At 47.7% G+C, this 15779-nt stretch overlaps 1 protein-coding gene across 22 annotated transcripts in view; it reads left to right on the forward strand.

The window, feature by feature from the left end:
- Positions 1-15779, forward strand: part of Tacc2 (transforming acidic coiled-coil containing protein 2) — a 191743-nt gene that overhangs the window by 66254 nt on the left and 109710 nt on the right. The gene's annotated exons all lie outside the window — the stretch shown is intronic.

A 15779-nucleotide genomic window follows, 5' to 3' on the forward strand; every position in this document is an offset into this window, starting at 1 on the left:
CCCATTAATCTAGCTAATTGCCTTTTGAGGCAAATGGGTCAGCACTGGTTTAATCTCTGAAGCAGGTGTGGCTCATCAACAGCAGCCTACCTTGCCCAGAGATCTTGAGATTAGGAGCACGGGTTTCAGATGTGTGTGACGGCCAGATCCTCACACTTGCAGGGGACTGCCTGTTCTTTCCTAAGTGAAATGTTACCTGTAATTCTGCCGGAGCTGCTGCTTAAGTTTCATCCTTTGGGGGTAAGGAAACATGTGGACAGGCACACTCCAGAAAAGCTCTGCAGTATCCCAAGATCTCAGGCTATCGAGTGTGTGTGTGTGTGTGTGTGTGTGTGTGTGTGTGTGTTGCGCATGCGCACATGTGCACATTTGTAAACATGTGCGGTAGGGTCGGAGTCTAAATTAGTACCTGTGTCTCCACCAACAGCTGCAGGCATTTTATAAATGATTTGATTCATATTTTGCACATGCGGAAAGAATGCATGGTCACCTGTTTTTCAAGTCTGAGCGCTTCCTCCGATTCCCAGCTGCCTCTGCTGCCCACAATAGTGACACTCAGAACTCTGGGCCAGTGTGGAGGCCTGTGCCGCCCAAACAGATGCAGGCTAAGCTGCATTTGACGCCTGTTTCTGCTGCTGACCAGCAAAAAACTTCCTGCAGCTCTTGCTAGTATGTGCCTTACATTCCCAGTGAAGGCACAGGAAGGATGTTGGACTAGCTAGGAAAGCCTCTCCTCCGCCCAACAAGGGACTCCATCAGTGCCTTTGGGTTCAAAGACATACACACTTTATCTCCCTCTTGGAGAATTAGCCAGAGATAGAGCAGCCCAATAAATATTTCATGGCTCATTGTTTTTATCACTTTAAAAATCGTAAATTATCACATCTCAGTGTGCCTTAGATGTTGTAAAATTTCTGGCCTATTTGTAAGGTGTATAAAGGAAAGAGAGAACTCCACCATCACGGTACCACCTGACGATTACTGTTTCAGTGTCTTAATGTCACTTCACCCATTGTTATTTTAGCTTAACTGTTTACAGAGTCATTTTTTTCCTCTGTCATCAAACTCTGTACAGACATTTCTCGGTGGCTAGGTTGCAAGGCTGGTCCTGGGCCCCTAGCCATGAGTCTTAGGTTCCTGCGGTGGTTCTGTTCACTTTGCTTCTGTTGAGACTTTTCATACACTCCCGGAGCCACGGGGTCCAATATGGCAGGCACTGGCCAAGTGTGAGTGGGGATGTGTGAGGAGTGAGCACGAAATACACACCAGATATTGAAGACTTAGTATGAAGAAAAGAATATAAAAAATTCATTATTGATCATTTGTATACTGATTATATCATGTACTGGGTTAAAATGTATTTTTGAAATTAAATTCACTTACTTCTTTTTTGTTTTTAATGTGGCTCCCTCAATTTTTAAAAATTACACATGTGGCCTTTGCATACATAACTTGCATTCTCTGTAGATTATTTGGCTCCAGGACTTTCTTTTCTCTGGTCCGTGGAGACCCAGGCATGGTAGAAGTTCAGGCTTCCCTGTGCTTGAGGCTCTTGGGGGAGAGGCCTTTTCTCTGTCCCCTATTGGTTGAGGCCTTCTGGAAAGAATTGTGATTATTCTTTCCCTCTCATCTGCCAGATGCAGTGACAGGGGAGGTAAACCCTGAGCAAATAGGCAGTGGGATCTCCTCTTATCCTTAGGAGGCAACTGCAGTTCTCTGGAAATGCACAGACCAGCTCTGTCCAATAGGAATGTGACACAGTCACGGAAGTACCCTTGAATCCTCTAGCAGCCACACTAAAAAACCTAATCAGAAACTGGGAGCATTAACTTCAATATATTTTATTGAACCTAGTATGCAAAAAATATTACCTTGTCAACATAAAATTAATGTAAAAATTATTAAGGCAATAAGCTGCATTCTTATTTTTTAAATATATATGTTGTAGATGGACACAACACCTTTATTTTTTTATTTTTATGTGGTGCTAAGGATTGAACTCAGGCCTCACATGTGCTAGGCAAGTGCTGTACCATGTGTTATACTCACAGCACATCTGGATTTGGACTGACCCCATTCCTAGCACTCCACAGCCAAAGGTGGCTAGTGGCTCCTCTCTTGGATACTCTAGCTATGGAGACCTAAGGGCTTTGGCAATTGATCCAGAAGGCCATATTGTCCCACAGGACCCCACAAGATCCTGGTCTGCCCAGGGGGCTGATTCCTACTGGTCTGACACAAATGGCGAGAATGTTTCTTTTCCTTGGGGAGGAGACTCAGTACTTCTTTCTAATGAACCCACTTACCACAAAAGAGTTGTGAGTGTCGACTGAGCAGGTCTCAGAAAAGGTCCTACCAGGACTGGGGTTGCGGCTCAGTGTTAGAACGCTCGCCTGGCATGCGTGAGGCACTGGGTTCAATCCTCAGCACCACTTAAAAATAAAATAAAGATATTGTGTCTACCTAAAACTAAAAAATAAATTAAAAAAGAAAAGAAAAGGTCCTGCCAAGGCCAGAAGGTGCAGGGGCTAGGAGCAGAGGTGTTGCACTTGAAGGTCAAATCCAGCAGCAGTCCGTGGGAGGCTGGATGGTCAGGCTTCCGGGGACACTGCCAGGCGCTGCAGTGAGGAGGAAGTTCAAGGCCAGGGCCCTGAATTCCTAACCCAGCTCTGCTTTACTAGCTACACACCCAGCCTCAGTTCATTCGCCCGTAGAATGGGGACAACAGCACCAGTACCTGCCTCCTCAGATTGCCAGGAAGTTGAGAGAGATCATTGGTTAACATGTTACACTGGCATTTTCTGGTGCTCAGTGGTGTTAGGTTCCCTGTCATCATTTTCCTAGTTCAGAGAGTTGAGTGACCACGTCTCCGGTGTGGAACTGTTTCTGGGAGATCAGTCAATGCTCCTGAGACTGAGGAGCACAAGTTGGCTATTTTTCCTTTCTCGCACAGAATTCTTTGCCTGCTGAAATATCTTGCTTTGGAAGGAGAGGATGCTTTCCTCTCTCCTACAGTGTAGCCCACAATAATCTGCAAGTTAAAAATTTTTGAGATTGCTTTTACTGTGATACATTGTGTGTCTTTCTTTGTGTGCCCTATTATATTGTTTTTTTTTTTTTTTTTTTTTTGCCATTGAAATAATGTTTTAAGTCACTAGGAGAGGGGCAAAGCAAATCACACCCCAAATTTCTACCCTCTTATTTGATACCAGGTGACTCCCTCCTATTGAATTTTTGAAGAGCCTGCTGACTTGAGTAGAACCTATAGCCCATGTCAAATTCTGCACCCAGAGGTCTCTTTGGCCGTCTTGGTGACAGGATGGCTGGATAACCCAATATCATATGCACAGGCAGCATCAAGATGTTTCCTGCTTTACTTACCAACTTAGATACTGCAGTGGGTACTGCTGGTGATGTGCCAGGGGTAGCCTGTGGCTTTAAGTCCTAGCAGCCACTGCCTCACCAGTAGGTATAGATGGACAGATGGCTCAGGGTGCATGTCTGTACATCATGTGGTCCTCCCCGTGGAAGAGTCTGGGACCCAGAGACGGCCTCATTGAAAGTGCTTGAACTGGTCTCACCTTTATAGACCACCTTCTATGTTGGTGGAAGGGTCGGTTAGAATTTGGCATCTTGGTTATATATCACTAATGTTCACATGTGGTTCTAGATCGATCTTAGATACCACCCTGCTATGTTTGCTGAGCATTTATTTAAAGGGTTTTTTTTTTTTCCCACTTGGAGAAAGGTATTGTGTTCAATTATTAGTGCATTTTAAGAGAATTAAATTGTTCCCAGATTGCCTAGCGTCTTTGTTCAGATCTAGGCTGAATCACAAAGGGCGGCTGGGTTGAAAAGTTGAGGAAAGAACAGAGAGGGATGGTTGGCCTCTTGCCGAGGAAGCGCTGGCAGAACCTGAAAGCCACACGGGAACCGCTCCTCTCCCGTCCTCCCACGCCACCTTCCCACTTGGTCTCTGTTTCTTCCTTCTCTCATCACTCCTAAAATTACCAGCTGTGACACCATGTTTTCAAGTTTAAGAATAAGACTAGAGGATGACTACAACTGTGTAAATTAAGCAAAAGGAAAAAAGTCTCTTCCAACATAGTTCCCTCAGCTACAGCCAGGACAGCAGATCTCGGTCCCTGGGTCTGATCTTGTAGCAACCTTCTTCCCTCTGGGGGGCTGTTGAGGAAGACGGATTCCCCTGCATTTCAGCCATCTCCCTGGTGGTGATGTTGATGATACAACAGTGTTTCCAAAGCCTCAGGAAAGTGCCTGGTGTACAGTCAGAACATGATAAAGATGGTCATTGTTACTGTCCCTACAGAAGTAGGGAGCCCCGGGAACCGAGGTTGGTCTCCAGCCAATCTGCATCTTTGTGTCTTGGTGGCTGTCTGTCCAGTGGGGTTCCTTCGCTTACCCAGCTTGGCCCACAAGGAGCTCCTGCATGGAATGAGATCACAGATTCAAAAGACGGCAAACAAGGTAGATTTGCATAACTGCGCACAACTTCAATCATTGTGAACCATCCTGTATAAAACCAAAGGGCCCTTTGACATGTAGCCTTTAAGTCCTGAAGCTTTTGTGTTTTATAATTAAAGTGAATTTCCCAAAAGGTAGATCTGGCATTTGGGCAAGTGCCAAGTCTCCTTGGAAAGTCAGTTTATGAGGCACCTACACAGAAGGTGCCCGTCTCCTCGGAGGCAAGGGCTAGATTCTCTGCAGGTGGCTGGGAGAGGGTAGCCACCACCGTGGCTCTCCAGCTCCTCTGCCCTGGGGCCCCTGTTACAGTGCACCTGGGCCCAGGGGAGCAAAGAGCCACTCCTGCTCCTGGGAAATCCAGGACAGTTTTAGGGCAAGGTGATGATTTTCCAAATTGCTTGTGTCCAAACTGACCCAGCTGTCCTTCCTGCAGCCTGTCATTAGGGTCACCCGTAGGAGCAACGGCATCAGACATGGGTTGGGGCTTGTTCCAGGAGTAATGTTTGAGAAGTGGACCTTGGACACTCTCCTGGGTAGAGCTAGAAAGAAAGTTGGGGGCATTCTTATTAGGCTCCACACTCTATGGAGGAGGAAACTGAGGCTTCAGATAGGGAGGACTAGGGAACTGACTGGCTGCAGAGTTAGAACAGGACTCTGGCCCCTGGCAGTTGACATCGTGCTTTCCCTGTGTGTCCACACTGCCAACCCCAGCCACCCCAACTGTGCTTCTAGGCTTTCAAGGAGACGGCCTCACTCGGGACTAGAGCAGGACAAACACAAGCCTGGGTGTTGGCAGAGCTCAAGTTCCAACTCAGAGCCAGGCACGGTAGCACATGCCTGTAATCCCAGCTGCTCAGGAGAGGCAGGAGGATCACAAGTTCAAATCCAGCCTCAGCAACAGTGAGGCGCTTAGCAACTCCGTGAGACCCTGTCTCTAAATAAAATACAAAATAGGGCTGGGGATGCTTCAGTGGTGAAATGCCCCTGAGTTTAATCCCCAGTACTCTCTCCCCAAAAAAGTTCCAACTCAGGTTCTTGCTCTGTGACCTGGGAGCTGCTATTGCCCTCTCTGAATCTGTTTACTCTCCTATAAAATGGGTCCCAATCTTTCCTATACAATGTGGTTAGGATTAAGTGAGCCATTTTGTTAAGAGCACCTCGCACACGGACTTGGTAGAAGTTCCCTTTCACTTAGTTCTCCCTGTCGCTTTTATATCCAGCAACACCTCAACCCTTAGGGATGTTCTGTTTGTGTCCCCTTTTTGCAGTTGAGAAAATGGAGGGTCCAACAGGTGACATGGTCAGAGAGCCAACAAAGAGTAAGAGCAAGGACTGGACCCTCTCTTCTGGAAAGCTCCTTGGACCTCAAGGCCATGTTTAGAACCCTGATCATCAACCTGCCCGCTGGGTGGACCCTTGGGGAGGTTGTTCTCAGAAACAACACCGTCCACGAAAGCTTCCTACAGCCATGGACATGTTCTGTATTTCCTCTGTCCAGTATAATGGCCGCTAGCCTCCTGTGGCTATTGAGCACTTGAAGTGAGGCTGGTGCTGGGGAACTGAATGGCTGATCTCGTTTGGTTTTAACTAAACAAGCTAAAATTGAAACTGAATTAGCCGCGTGGGGCTGGAGGAAAGCAGAGGAGAGTAACCCTCACCTACTGCATAGGTTCTGTGTGTAAAGCCCTGGAAGTTTCCTAGGCACCTGTTGGTGCTCACAGAGCATTCGATTCCCTCCCCCTCAGCTTCCTGGCCCTGTGCCTGGGAAAATCAGGTGGTGGAGTCTTTGTGGTGCTGGGGATGGAACCCAGGGCCTCCTGCATGCCAGGCAAGCCCTTTACCACGGAGCCACACCCCAGCCCCCAGCTGATTGTGTCCTTAGAGTGGTGGAGTCTGAGGTGTGTTCATGGCACAACTGTGCAGCAATAAGGACCCGCAGGAGGCACCACCTTGGCACTGGGCCAAGGAGGCGCACTCCTGGCCCGCCAGTGGCCTCACTCCCAGGCCTGCAGAATGGCCTGTCCTGGAGCAGATGGTGTTGCAAGGTCAGCTGGCTCCCAGCTGCTGGGGACCCCTACCTGCCTGCACTCCCCCCAGCAGCCCCACCCACTAGGGTTCCTGGGAGGGAGCCAAGTTGAACAGAGTTGCCATCTTCCAGTTGACTTCTCTGTACTATTCTTGTCCTAAGAAACCGGCAGGGTGAGAAAGAGGCTTAGCATGCAGTGTCAATAGGCCCCAGCTCACAGCACCTGGGCCCGACTTTCCTTTCTTCTTTCTTAATGCCTCTTAAGTTGTCTGCAATGTTAAATATTTTAGCAGCCTGTGATTCCGACAAAGACTGTGGAAGAGTTTCTGTTTCCAGAGAAGGCCCTGCAACAGGCCTGATTACCGATACCCTTAGTGCCCTTTCCTTCTGCAAGGCTGGCACCAAGAGGTTAGGCAATAAAAACCTCAGGGGAAGGACACATCCAGGCCTCACGAAGTGGGAGGATGGGCCGAGAGAGGATCCCAGGATGCAGAGGCTCAGCCCAGTGCTGAGCCACCATGGCGGGAGGAGAGCAGGGCCCTGAAGCTGCCCCTGGTGAGTGGGGAGATCTGGGGGAGGAGGGCCTGGGCTTGAGGAGATCAGGCTGCAGGCCGAGGTTCAAGTCCTGCTCCCACTCTGTTGGGGGAGGCACAGGACCGTACCAAGCCTCGGCAGGTGAATGGGCTGATGTGTCTGGGGGTGAAGGAGAGTGGAAATGGAAGTAGATGAGGCAAGATAGCACTCCTTGACTGTGACTGTGCACTCCATGGACGAGGCTCTGAGCTGGGGGAATTTCCAGGCAGCTCCATCCGCACAGCGGATCAGCAGTCACCCAGTGAATGTGCTCGCAGGCAGGTGCTCAGAAGGGAAGCTGGGGTCTCACCTGTGGGGGAAGGGCTGGGATGGCACCCGGCAGCATGGGGCACTGGCTCCTCCAACGGGAAGAGCTCTGGGGTGCACGGTCAGGGGGCAGGCATGTCGATGTGATGTGGTGGAGTGACCACAAGGCTGCTGACTCCACACCCAGGGCTTAGCCTGAGAAGTCGGGCGTTCGGGGTGCCAGTCTACTCCTCTGTGCCTTCTTTAAAGCCCAGTACCTTCACCTGGCTGGACCTCGCACCTCCAACACAGGATCAGGAAGGGCCTCAAGGCCTAAGTTCTTGGTCTAGAAGTGTTTGTGGTCATTTGGATGTAGAGTCATTTCGGCCTCTGGCCAGGAGGATAAGCTACGCTCTTCTTTCTTGGGGAACATTAGACTCCCAGGGCATGGCTCTTGGTTACCCAGCACCTGATACTCTGCATGATGCTATAAGTGTCCATTGAATAATTGAATGCAGCCAGCTATCAGGTGTGTTTGAAGGTTCCTGTCCTAGAAAATGAGGTCAGACAGGACTTTGGAGGCAGAAGGCTGAGTCTAACTTCCGGTTTGCTATTAGACTCTTCAACCTCAAGCAAGTTCCTCAGCTACTCAAAGTCTCAGTTTCCTCACGTGAAAAATATAATACTAGGGTCCACCCCTTAGAATTACTAAGGAGATTATATAAAAATAACATGTGAAAAGCCTATCAGCCTGCCTGCAGGCCTGCGGTAAGCACTTAAACACCAGGACTTATTGTTTTATCATTACTATCATTATCATCACCATTTGAATCTTAATACTATTATCAGGGTAGATGCGTGGTAAGGACTTGTGTTTTTACCCAGTGGCTAATTGGAACTTGCTGAAGTTTCTTTCTTGCTGGTTTCTTTGGAATGTGCTAGGGCCCTCTAATGCCCTCCCATCCTGTGGCCACCTCCGACAAGGGTGGCCTCAGTGTTGCAATATTGTATCGGATGCAAGGTCAAACCGTCTGGCACTCGCCGTGAATGCAGTCTGGCTTTGGGGTTAGCCTCTTGCCAAGAGTGGCTGCAGAAGGCTGAATGCTAACATTAGCAGGAGCGAGGAAGTGCCCGTGTGGGTGAGCGGGCACACCACTTGGGAAGCAAGTGCTGAGCGCATCTCCCGGGACAGACTGCCTTGACTGTCTGGCCATGAAGTTTGGAGCTGCCAGCCTATCCCAAGCTTCTAGAGGGAGGGGCAGCATGGAGAGCTGCCTGGCCCTGCCCGCCTGCTGGATGCCACAGCCCAGTCCTGGAGGAAGAGACCCTTTCTGGCAAGTGACCAAGCAGCTGGTATTTAAGTGCACATGGCCAGAGCTGGCAGGCAGTGAGAATCTGGAAAGGGTGGGAGTGCCAACCCTGGGCTTGAGGTCTCAGCCCTGGGCCAGACTGCCTTTCTGGGCCATGTAGGAAGGATGTCTGGGCAGATGAGCCTCTGGCTCCTGATGCTGGGTAGCAAGGATGCTGGCCTTGGAAACCAGAGCCACACCACGCCTGGCTCAGGCATTCACAGTCGTGAAATGTCAGACCCGGAAGGGCCTTCAGGATCTTCTGCCTCCTCAATTTACAAATGAGGGACCTAAGACCTGGAGAGGGTATGTGTCTCCCCCAAAGCCACACAGCCTGTGAGGGCCACTGATCCAAATCATTGAATATGTTTCTCTGGTTTCAAGATCAGTGTTCTTTTTCTCAACCCACTGACACACTAGTGCACAAGTGACATTGTTGCCAGTTTCAGGAAACATCCCTAGAGCAAGTCTGTAAGTTTGTTGTTCTAGATTGTTTTCTGGAAGCAGTGGTGGTTTAACATAATCTTGAGCTTGGGTTGTGTCTGAGGAAGCTGCCTCTGCAGGCTTGCTCCCGCTTTTTGGCAAAACAAGCCAGGCTGCAGCCTCTGTGTTGTGTGGCTGGCCTTCCTTTGCTGTGTCTGAGGGCCTTGCAGGGGGATTGCAGGAAAGCACCACGAAAAGTGCTCCCAGGTTCTCCAGCTCATGGGGATGCAGGGGTGCAGAGCGGGAGCACCACCTGGGCTTTCTCCCACAGGGGAAGGTCCTGCTGAAACTCGAGCTCTGCCTGCTCCTGCCCATGTGTCTGTGGGAGTCCTCTCCTGAGCAAACCCTCAGAAGACACCATGGTCTGGTTCAAGTTTCTTTGCAAACAGTTGGGCCATGAATCCTTGGGAGAGAAAATGCTTTTCCTTTTTACTGGTGTATACTAATTATGAAGAACAGTGGGTTCCATTGTGGCATTTTGTATGTGCATACAGCATACTTCCACCAGTTTACCCCCCAGTGTCTCCCTTTGTCCCCGCTCTTCCCTGGCCCCCTTCCTCTACCCTAGTGGTCTCTCTTCTGTTTTCTTGAGATCCCCTTTTGTCCCCTTTCTCCTTTCTAGCATCCAGACAAGAGAGAAAACGTATTATGACCCTTGTCTCTCTGAGTCTGGCTTATTTCACTTAACATGACGTTCTCCAATTCTATTCATTTTCCTGCAAACAGCATAGTTTCCTTCTTCCTTGTTGCCGAATAAAACTCCCTTGTGTACATATACCACATTTTCTTTTTCTGTTCTTCTTTTGACAGACACCTAGGCTGGTTCCACAGCTTGCCTTTGTGAAATCTGCTGCTATAAACATGGATATACTTGTATCGCTATAGTATGTGGACTTTAATTCTTCTGGATAAGTAACTGGATCATATGGTGTTTCTGTTCCTAGTCTTCTGAGAAACCTCCATACTGATTTCCACAGTGGATGTGCTAATTTACATTCCCACCAACAGCGTGTAGTCCCTCCACTCCCATCCTCACTAGTGTTTATAATTATTTGTGTCATTGATGATTGCCATTCTCACTGGAGAGAGACTGAATCTCAGTGAAGGTTTGATTTGCACTTTCCTGGTGCCTTGAGATGTTGAGCAACTTTAATTTTTTTTCATATAATTCTTAGCCATGTGTCTTTCTTCTGAGAAGTGTGTTTAGTTCATTTGTCTATTTGTTGAATGGATTTTTTTTTTTTTGGTGTTGAGTTTTAAGTTCTTTATATATTCTAGATAATAATCCTCCATTAGAAAAGTAGCTGGTAAACATTTTCTCCCATTCTATAGGTTCTTTCTTCATGCTCTTAGCTGTTTGCAGTGCAAAAGCTTCTTGGTTCGACGCCATCCCATTTATTGATTCTTGGCATTATTTCCTGAGCTACAGTGTCCTATCAGGAAATCACTACCTGGGCCAATGGGTTGGAGCATTTCTCTGTGCTTTCTTCTAGAAGTTGCAAAGTTTCTGGTCTTATTCCAAGGTCTTTGATCCACTTCAAGTTGACTTTTGTGCAGGGTGAGAGATAGGGATCTATTTTCTTTTGGTATTGGGGACTGAACCCAGGGGCGCTTAACCACTTAGCTACATCCCAGCTGTTTTTGCTTTTTATTTTGAGACAGGGTCTTGCCAAGTTGCTATGGTTCCTGTAAGTTGGGAGGCTGATCTCAAACTTGCAATCCTCCTGCCTCAGCCTCCCAAGTCACTGGGATTACAGGCACACACCACTGCAGCCAGCTAGGCATCTAGTTCCAATCTCTTTACATATGGACTTCAAGTTTTCCCAGCACCATTTGTTAAAGAGGCTGTCTTTTCTCCAGTGTAAGTTTTTGGCACCTGACAAAATGCAGAATTGAGTTATGCCTGAAGGTGGAAATTTTATTAGAAACCACCAGGTTCCCTGTGAGACTGATGTTTAAACCTCTTGTTTAGTTCATGTTTTATCTTTGGTGAGGAGGATTCTGTAAAAATGGGACATAGAAATAGCCCCAGTGGGGAGAAGTCTCTGCTTTCAGAAACTCCTTTTCTGTATATGTGCTCAGGAAGTCTTTGTGGGATGACTGATGAAATACTGCCTTATCCCAAGTTGATACTGCCTTGGAAGTCGGCATCTGGTCTTCATTCCCCCAGTGGTTAAACACCAAGAATCACCCACTGAGGCAAGTGCAGAAAAGTTTTATTTAAAAAGAGACCAAGAGAAGGGGACGCAGAGCTGGGTATCTGAGGGAGTGGGTGAGATCCCAGGTTTCCTTCCTCCGCACCCTGTGACTGTACCAAGCAGGAGAAGAGCAGCCTGGGGTGATCATTAGCCACTGCTTGTGTTGGGAGTAGGGATTCCCCAGAGGTATTAGCAACCCATTTCCTTTTCTTTGTAATCAGCCCAGTTAGCCCTCATCTTTCCAACCTGATCATTTACTACCTACCCTGACCACCTGTCCTTCACCCCGTCTTACAGTCACAAGGTACACTGAGGAGCTGTAACTCCCACTGCCTAGAGTGTTCCGTTCTTCCCAGTCCACGGCCCTTTGTTTCTTGCTCAGTGTTGGTCCAGGGCCACTCACTCACAGTACCTTCCTGGTGCTCACTATTTTTGTAGCCACTTCAAGTATCGACTTACTATCTTTCTTCAAATTGCTTCCTATTTATTTCAATGTATTATTTTATTTTTGTCCCCAGCAGTATCTGTAAAGTTCAGGGTTGGTGTGCTAATTGTCTTGATTTCCCTAACATGCTTTAATTTTTTTTGTTGTTTTTGTAGTTGTAGATGGACAGAATGCCTTTATTTTATTTGTTTCTGTTTATATGGTGCTGAGGATTGAACCCAGTGCCTCACGCATGCTAGGCAAGCGCTCTGCCACTGAGCTACAGCCCCAGCCCCCTAACATTCTTTAAATGTGTTGCTATTAAAATACTCTAATCTGAGAAATCCTAACATAGTAACACCCTCTTATCCTCTGAAACCCAGCCTAACTATTCCTTTTTGGAAAACCTCCCCATACCTCTCACAAGGCTGGCTTTAGTGTTCATTTTGGTCTCTGCTATGAGGCAGTCATTCCTTCCCCCAACTGTAGGAGCAGGCACAGGGGCCATTTGCGTCTGATGTTTTAACCCTAGTGCTTTGCACCGGCCTGAGATCATGTAGTATTCAATAAGTTGTTTGAATAGTGAATGAATCCCCTTTAGTTGATGGAGGCTTATGCTGCCTGGCAGAGTGGGTGCCCCAACTAGGCGCCCTGTAATTCTCTGAGAGTAACATGCTGTAAGTCAGGACCCCGCATTCCCACGCTTCCACCTGGGTGCATGTCAACAAATCCCACATAGGAACTTGGATGTAGACACCCAACTCCCAACAAGGAGCTAGTAAATCCTTCATCTAGGGAGGTTTGGCCTCTGTCCCTCTGCATCACAGGTTCCCTGTTAACCACCCAGCCGTCACATGTTTGCATGAAGTTGGGACGTCACTAGGCCAGGGCGGGGGTGGCGAGGGCTCTCCTGCTGCTCGGGCCTCCAGCTCTTCAGCTCCAGTGCCTACTGCACCGTGTTGCTGGGCTTCTTGGTTCCACGTTCCTGCTTCTTGTCTCTTTAACCAGAGCCCATCTTCCTAGGCAGGGCCTGCCTTGTGCATTCTTATACCCACGTGGGTACTTGGAACGCTGATTGTACAGGTTTCCCCCCCTGGCTTCATAACCTTGTATCTTGTTGCTTCACAGCCTGAGCAAAATCTGGCTGCCACAGCAGAGAGCTGCCGATGCTGAGCAGGGCGCTGTGTGGTGGACAGGCAGGACTGGCGTAGGCATCGGTTGGCCTTTTATATTCCAGAAGACTTCCTTGGCACACGACCATTTGCTTTGTGGTTCATCATTTCTTTCTGTGCCTGATGTCTGATCTCTACCAAGCAAGCACTTCTTGGCCTTACATTCTGTGAGTCTTTGAAGGTGCTTTTGGCTGCAAATAGCAGACAACTCAATTCCAGAAAGCCTTGGCACTGGGAGGCTCATCACCTCACCCAGCAGGAAGTGCAGAGGCAGAGCACTTGAGGTGGAGGGATTCGTTAGCTCAGTGGTGGCTCTGAGCGCCCACCTCCTTTCCTCTCCTTGCCATCCACATTTAGCATGTGGGTTCATGTCCTGCTGCACCATTGCAAGCTGATGGTGGTTGCTCTAAGGCATTGTGCCCTCCCATGACAATGTTGATAGACAGGAAGACATATGAAGGGCAGGAGCTATGGCATCTTGTGTCCCCTAAAAAGCAAGGAATAGCCAGGAGTGGTGGCACCTGCCTGTAATCCCAGTGGCTTGGGAGGCAGAGACAGTTGAAAGCAGAGGCAGAGGCAGTTCAAGTTCAAAGCCAGCCTCAGCAATAGTGAGGTACTAAGCAACTCAGTGAGACCCTGTCTCTAAATAAAATACAAAATAGGGCTGAAGTTGTGGCTCAGCGGGTGAATACCTCTGAACTCGATCCCAGGTACCTCCCCGCCAAAAAAAAAAAGAAAAGCAAGGAAAATGTCTCCAGAAGGCCTAGCTGACTTCTCCTCTTGTTTCACTGACCCAGGCTGTCACAGGACCAGGCCTCAACCAATCATTTGAACAAACCAGGAAGAAGATGAGGAAGGGAACCCAAGTTTTGGAGGCACCAGTGCCACCTGCCACAAAAGTTCCAATTTAGTATTCTGCAAGTGGGGATTGAAAAGAATCTCCATCAGGATGATCCAGAATGTTTTTGTTAAAATGCACATTTCTGAGCCCCTTCTCCAACCTCCTGTAGGGCCTGGGTCCAGGAATCTGCTTTTGAACAACCACCTAGTTGTTGTTTGCACTAGGTTTTCAGTAAAGTTCAGCCCAGGGACCTGATATGTTTGGTTATTTCCTATTTATATTTTCTGGTTTGGCAGTGCTGATTCTTTAGAAAAGAGTAGGACAAATAAAGATTTAGCCTATAGAAGTTCCTTTTCTAGTTCTTGTCTTTTAGAGATTCAAACAGAAATGTTAATGATGCAATGATGCTACCTGACATTTACTTCAAAATAATCTGGGAAGCAGTGGAGAAGTGGGCATGTGGGTAAAACAGCCTTAGCCAGGATTTGATAACGTGGGGGCTGGGTAATATATGTAGGGCTCATTATATTGTCCTTTCCACTTACCTTTTTAAAGTCTGCAATCAAGACATCTGCTCTGTGGCTGGGCTGCCTTTGACCTTGGGTAAGTCACACTCTTTCTTCAGGTGTCTCCTTGGGTTCTAGGATTACATAGCAAAAGTTCTCTATAAATTGGTGTTTTCCTATGTCCTCTTTTAAATTTTTTCCTTTCCTCCTAATGTAACTTTTCTCTCCACAAAATCTTATGCAAAAAAAAAAGAAAATAAATAAAAAATAATAAAATAATAAAATAAATAATAAAATAATAAAAAATAATAAATAAAAAAGAAAAAAAAGAAATAACAGATTAAAGTGGACAAACTCTAGTTGCAGATGCAGTGAGTGCCTCCCAGCCAGCCTTTAAAATCACTCTAGAAGCTGGGCTTGGTAGTGTACTCAGGAGGCTGAGGCAGGAGGATGACAAGTTCTAGGTCAGCCTGTTCAACTTAGTGAGAACCTGTCTTGATATAAAAAGGCCTGGAGGTGGAGCTCACTGGTAGATTGACCTTGGGTTCAATCCCCATTACCACAAAAAATCTCCAGCAACCCCAGGACTCTGGAGAAGATAGCCCAGCACCTACCACATGAGGGCAGCTGTACATACCTATGCAGGTCATGCTGCTTCAGAGGCCATAGCCCTGTGTGCAGATCCAGGGAATCCTTAGAACAAAAAAGATAGAGTCATAGATGCAGTTTGTAAGTGCATTCCTTCTGCCTGTGATTCAGTCTTCTATAAATTCCAGGTACACCAAGACAGACTCACATGCATTCACCTCTCTCTTGCAAATTGGTATTGTGCTGTTGCCCTGGCCAGGAGCTGGAGGAGACCACAGTGCACCCTTCCCATCACTTCAGGTGTCTCCCGGCCTCATTTCTGGCTGACCAGGGTTCTGTGGGTTGGCAGTGAGGTTCTGGTGTGGATACATCTCTGATGTGTAGCAGGATTCAACTCTCAATCCCTTTTGATGTTGGGAGTCCTTGAATTCTTCTTCTAATGAGTATGCCCTACATGGGACATACTCACACTGGCTGTCCATGGTCACTACACTGCCTGATCTTGGGGACACCTCAGAGAAGTGCTGGGTCAACCTTCCTCAGCCAGAGTGTTTACCCAGCAATGAATGAATTGGGTGAGACTCTAGAGATGTTGATGAATTCCTAGTTGCCGTCTTAAAATCCTTCAAAGAGGACATCACAGTAATAACTGGTTCCTACTGTATTAATTTCCTATTGCTGCTCTAATAAATTGCCACAAAATTATGGCTTAAGACAACACAGATTTATTTTCTTACAGCTGTGTAAGTGAACCATCTAACATGGGTCTCAGTGGGCTAAAATCACTCAGGGCTGTGTTGTTTCTGGAAGCTCTTGGGAAAAATCAATTTCCTTGTCTCTCCAGCTTCTAGAGCCTGCCCACTTTCCTTGGCTCATGTCTCCTTTCTC

This window comes from Marmota monax, unplaced genomic scaffold, assembly GCF_021218885.2.
Source record: "Marmota monax isolate L192 unplaced genomic scaffold, Marmota_monax_Labrador192_F-V1.1 WCK01_AAM20220418_F8-fsc00076, whole genome shotgun sequence".
NCBI classification, from domain to species: Eukaryota; Metazoa; Chordata; class Mammalia; order Rodentia; family Sciuridae; genus Marmota; species Marmota monax.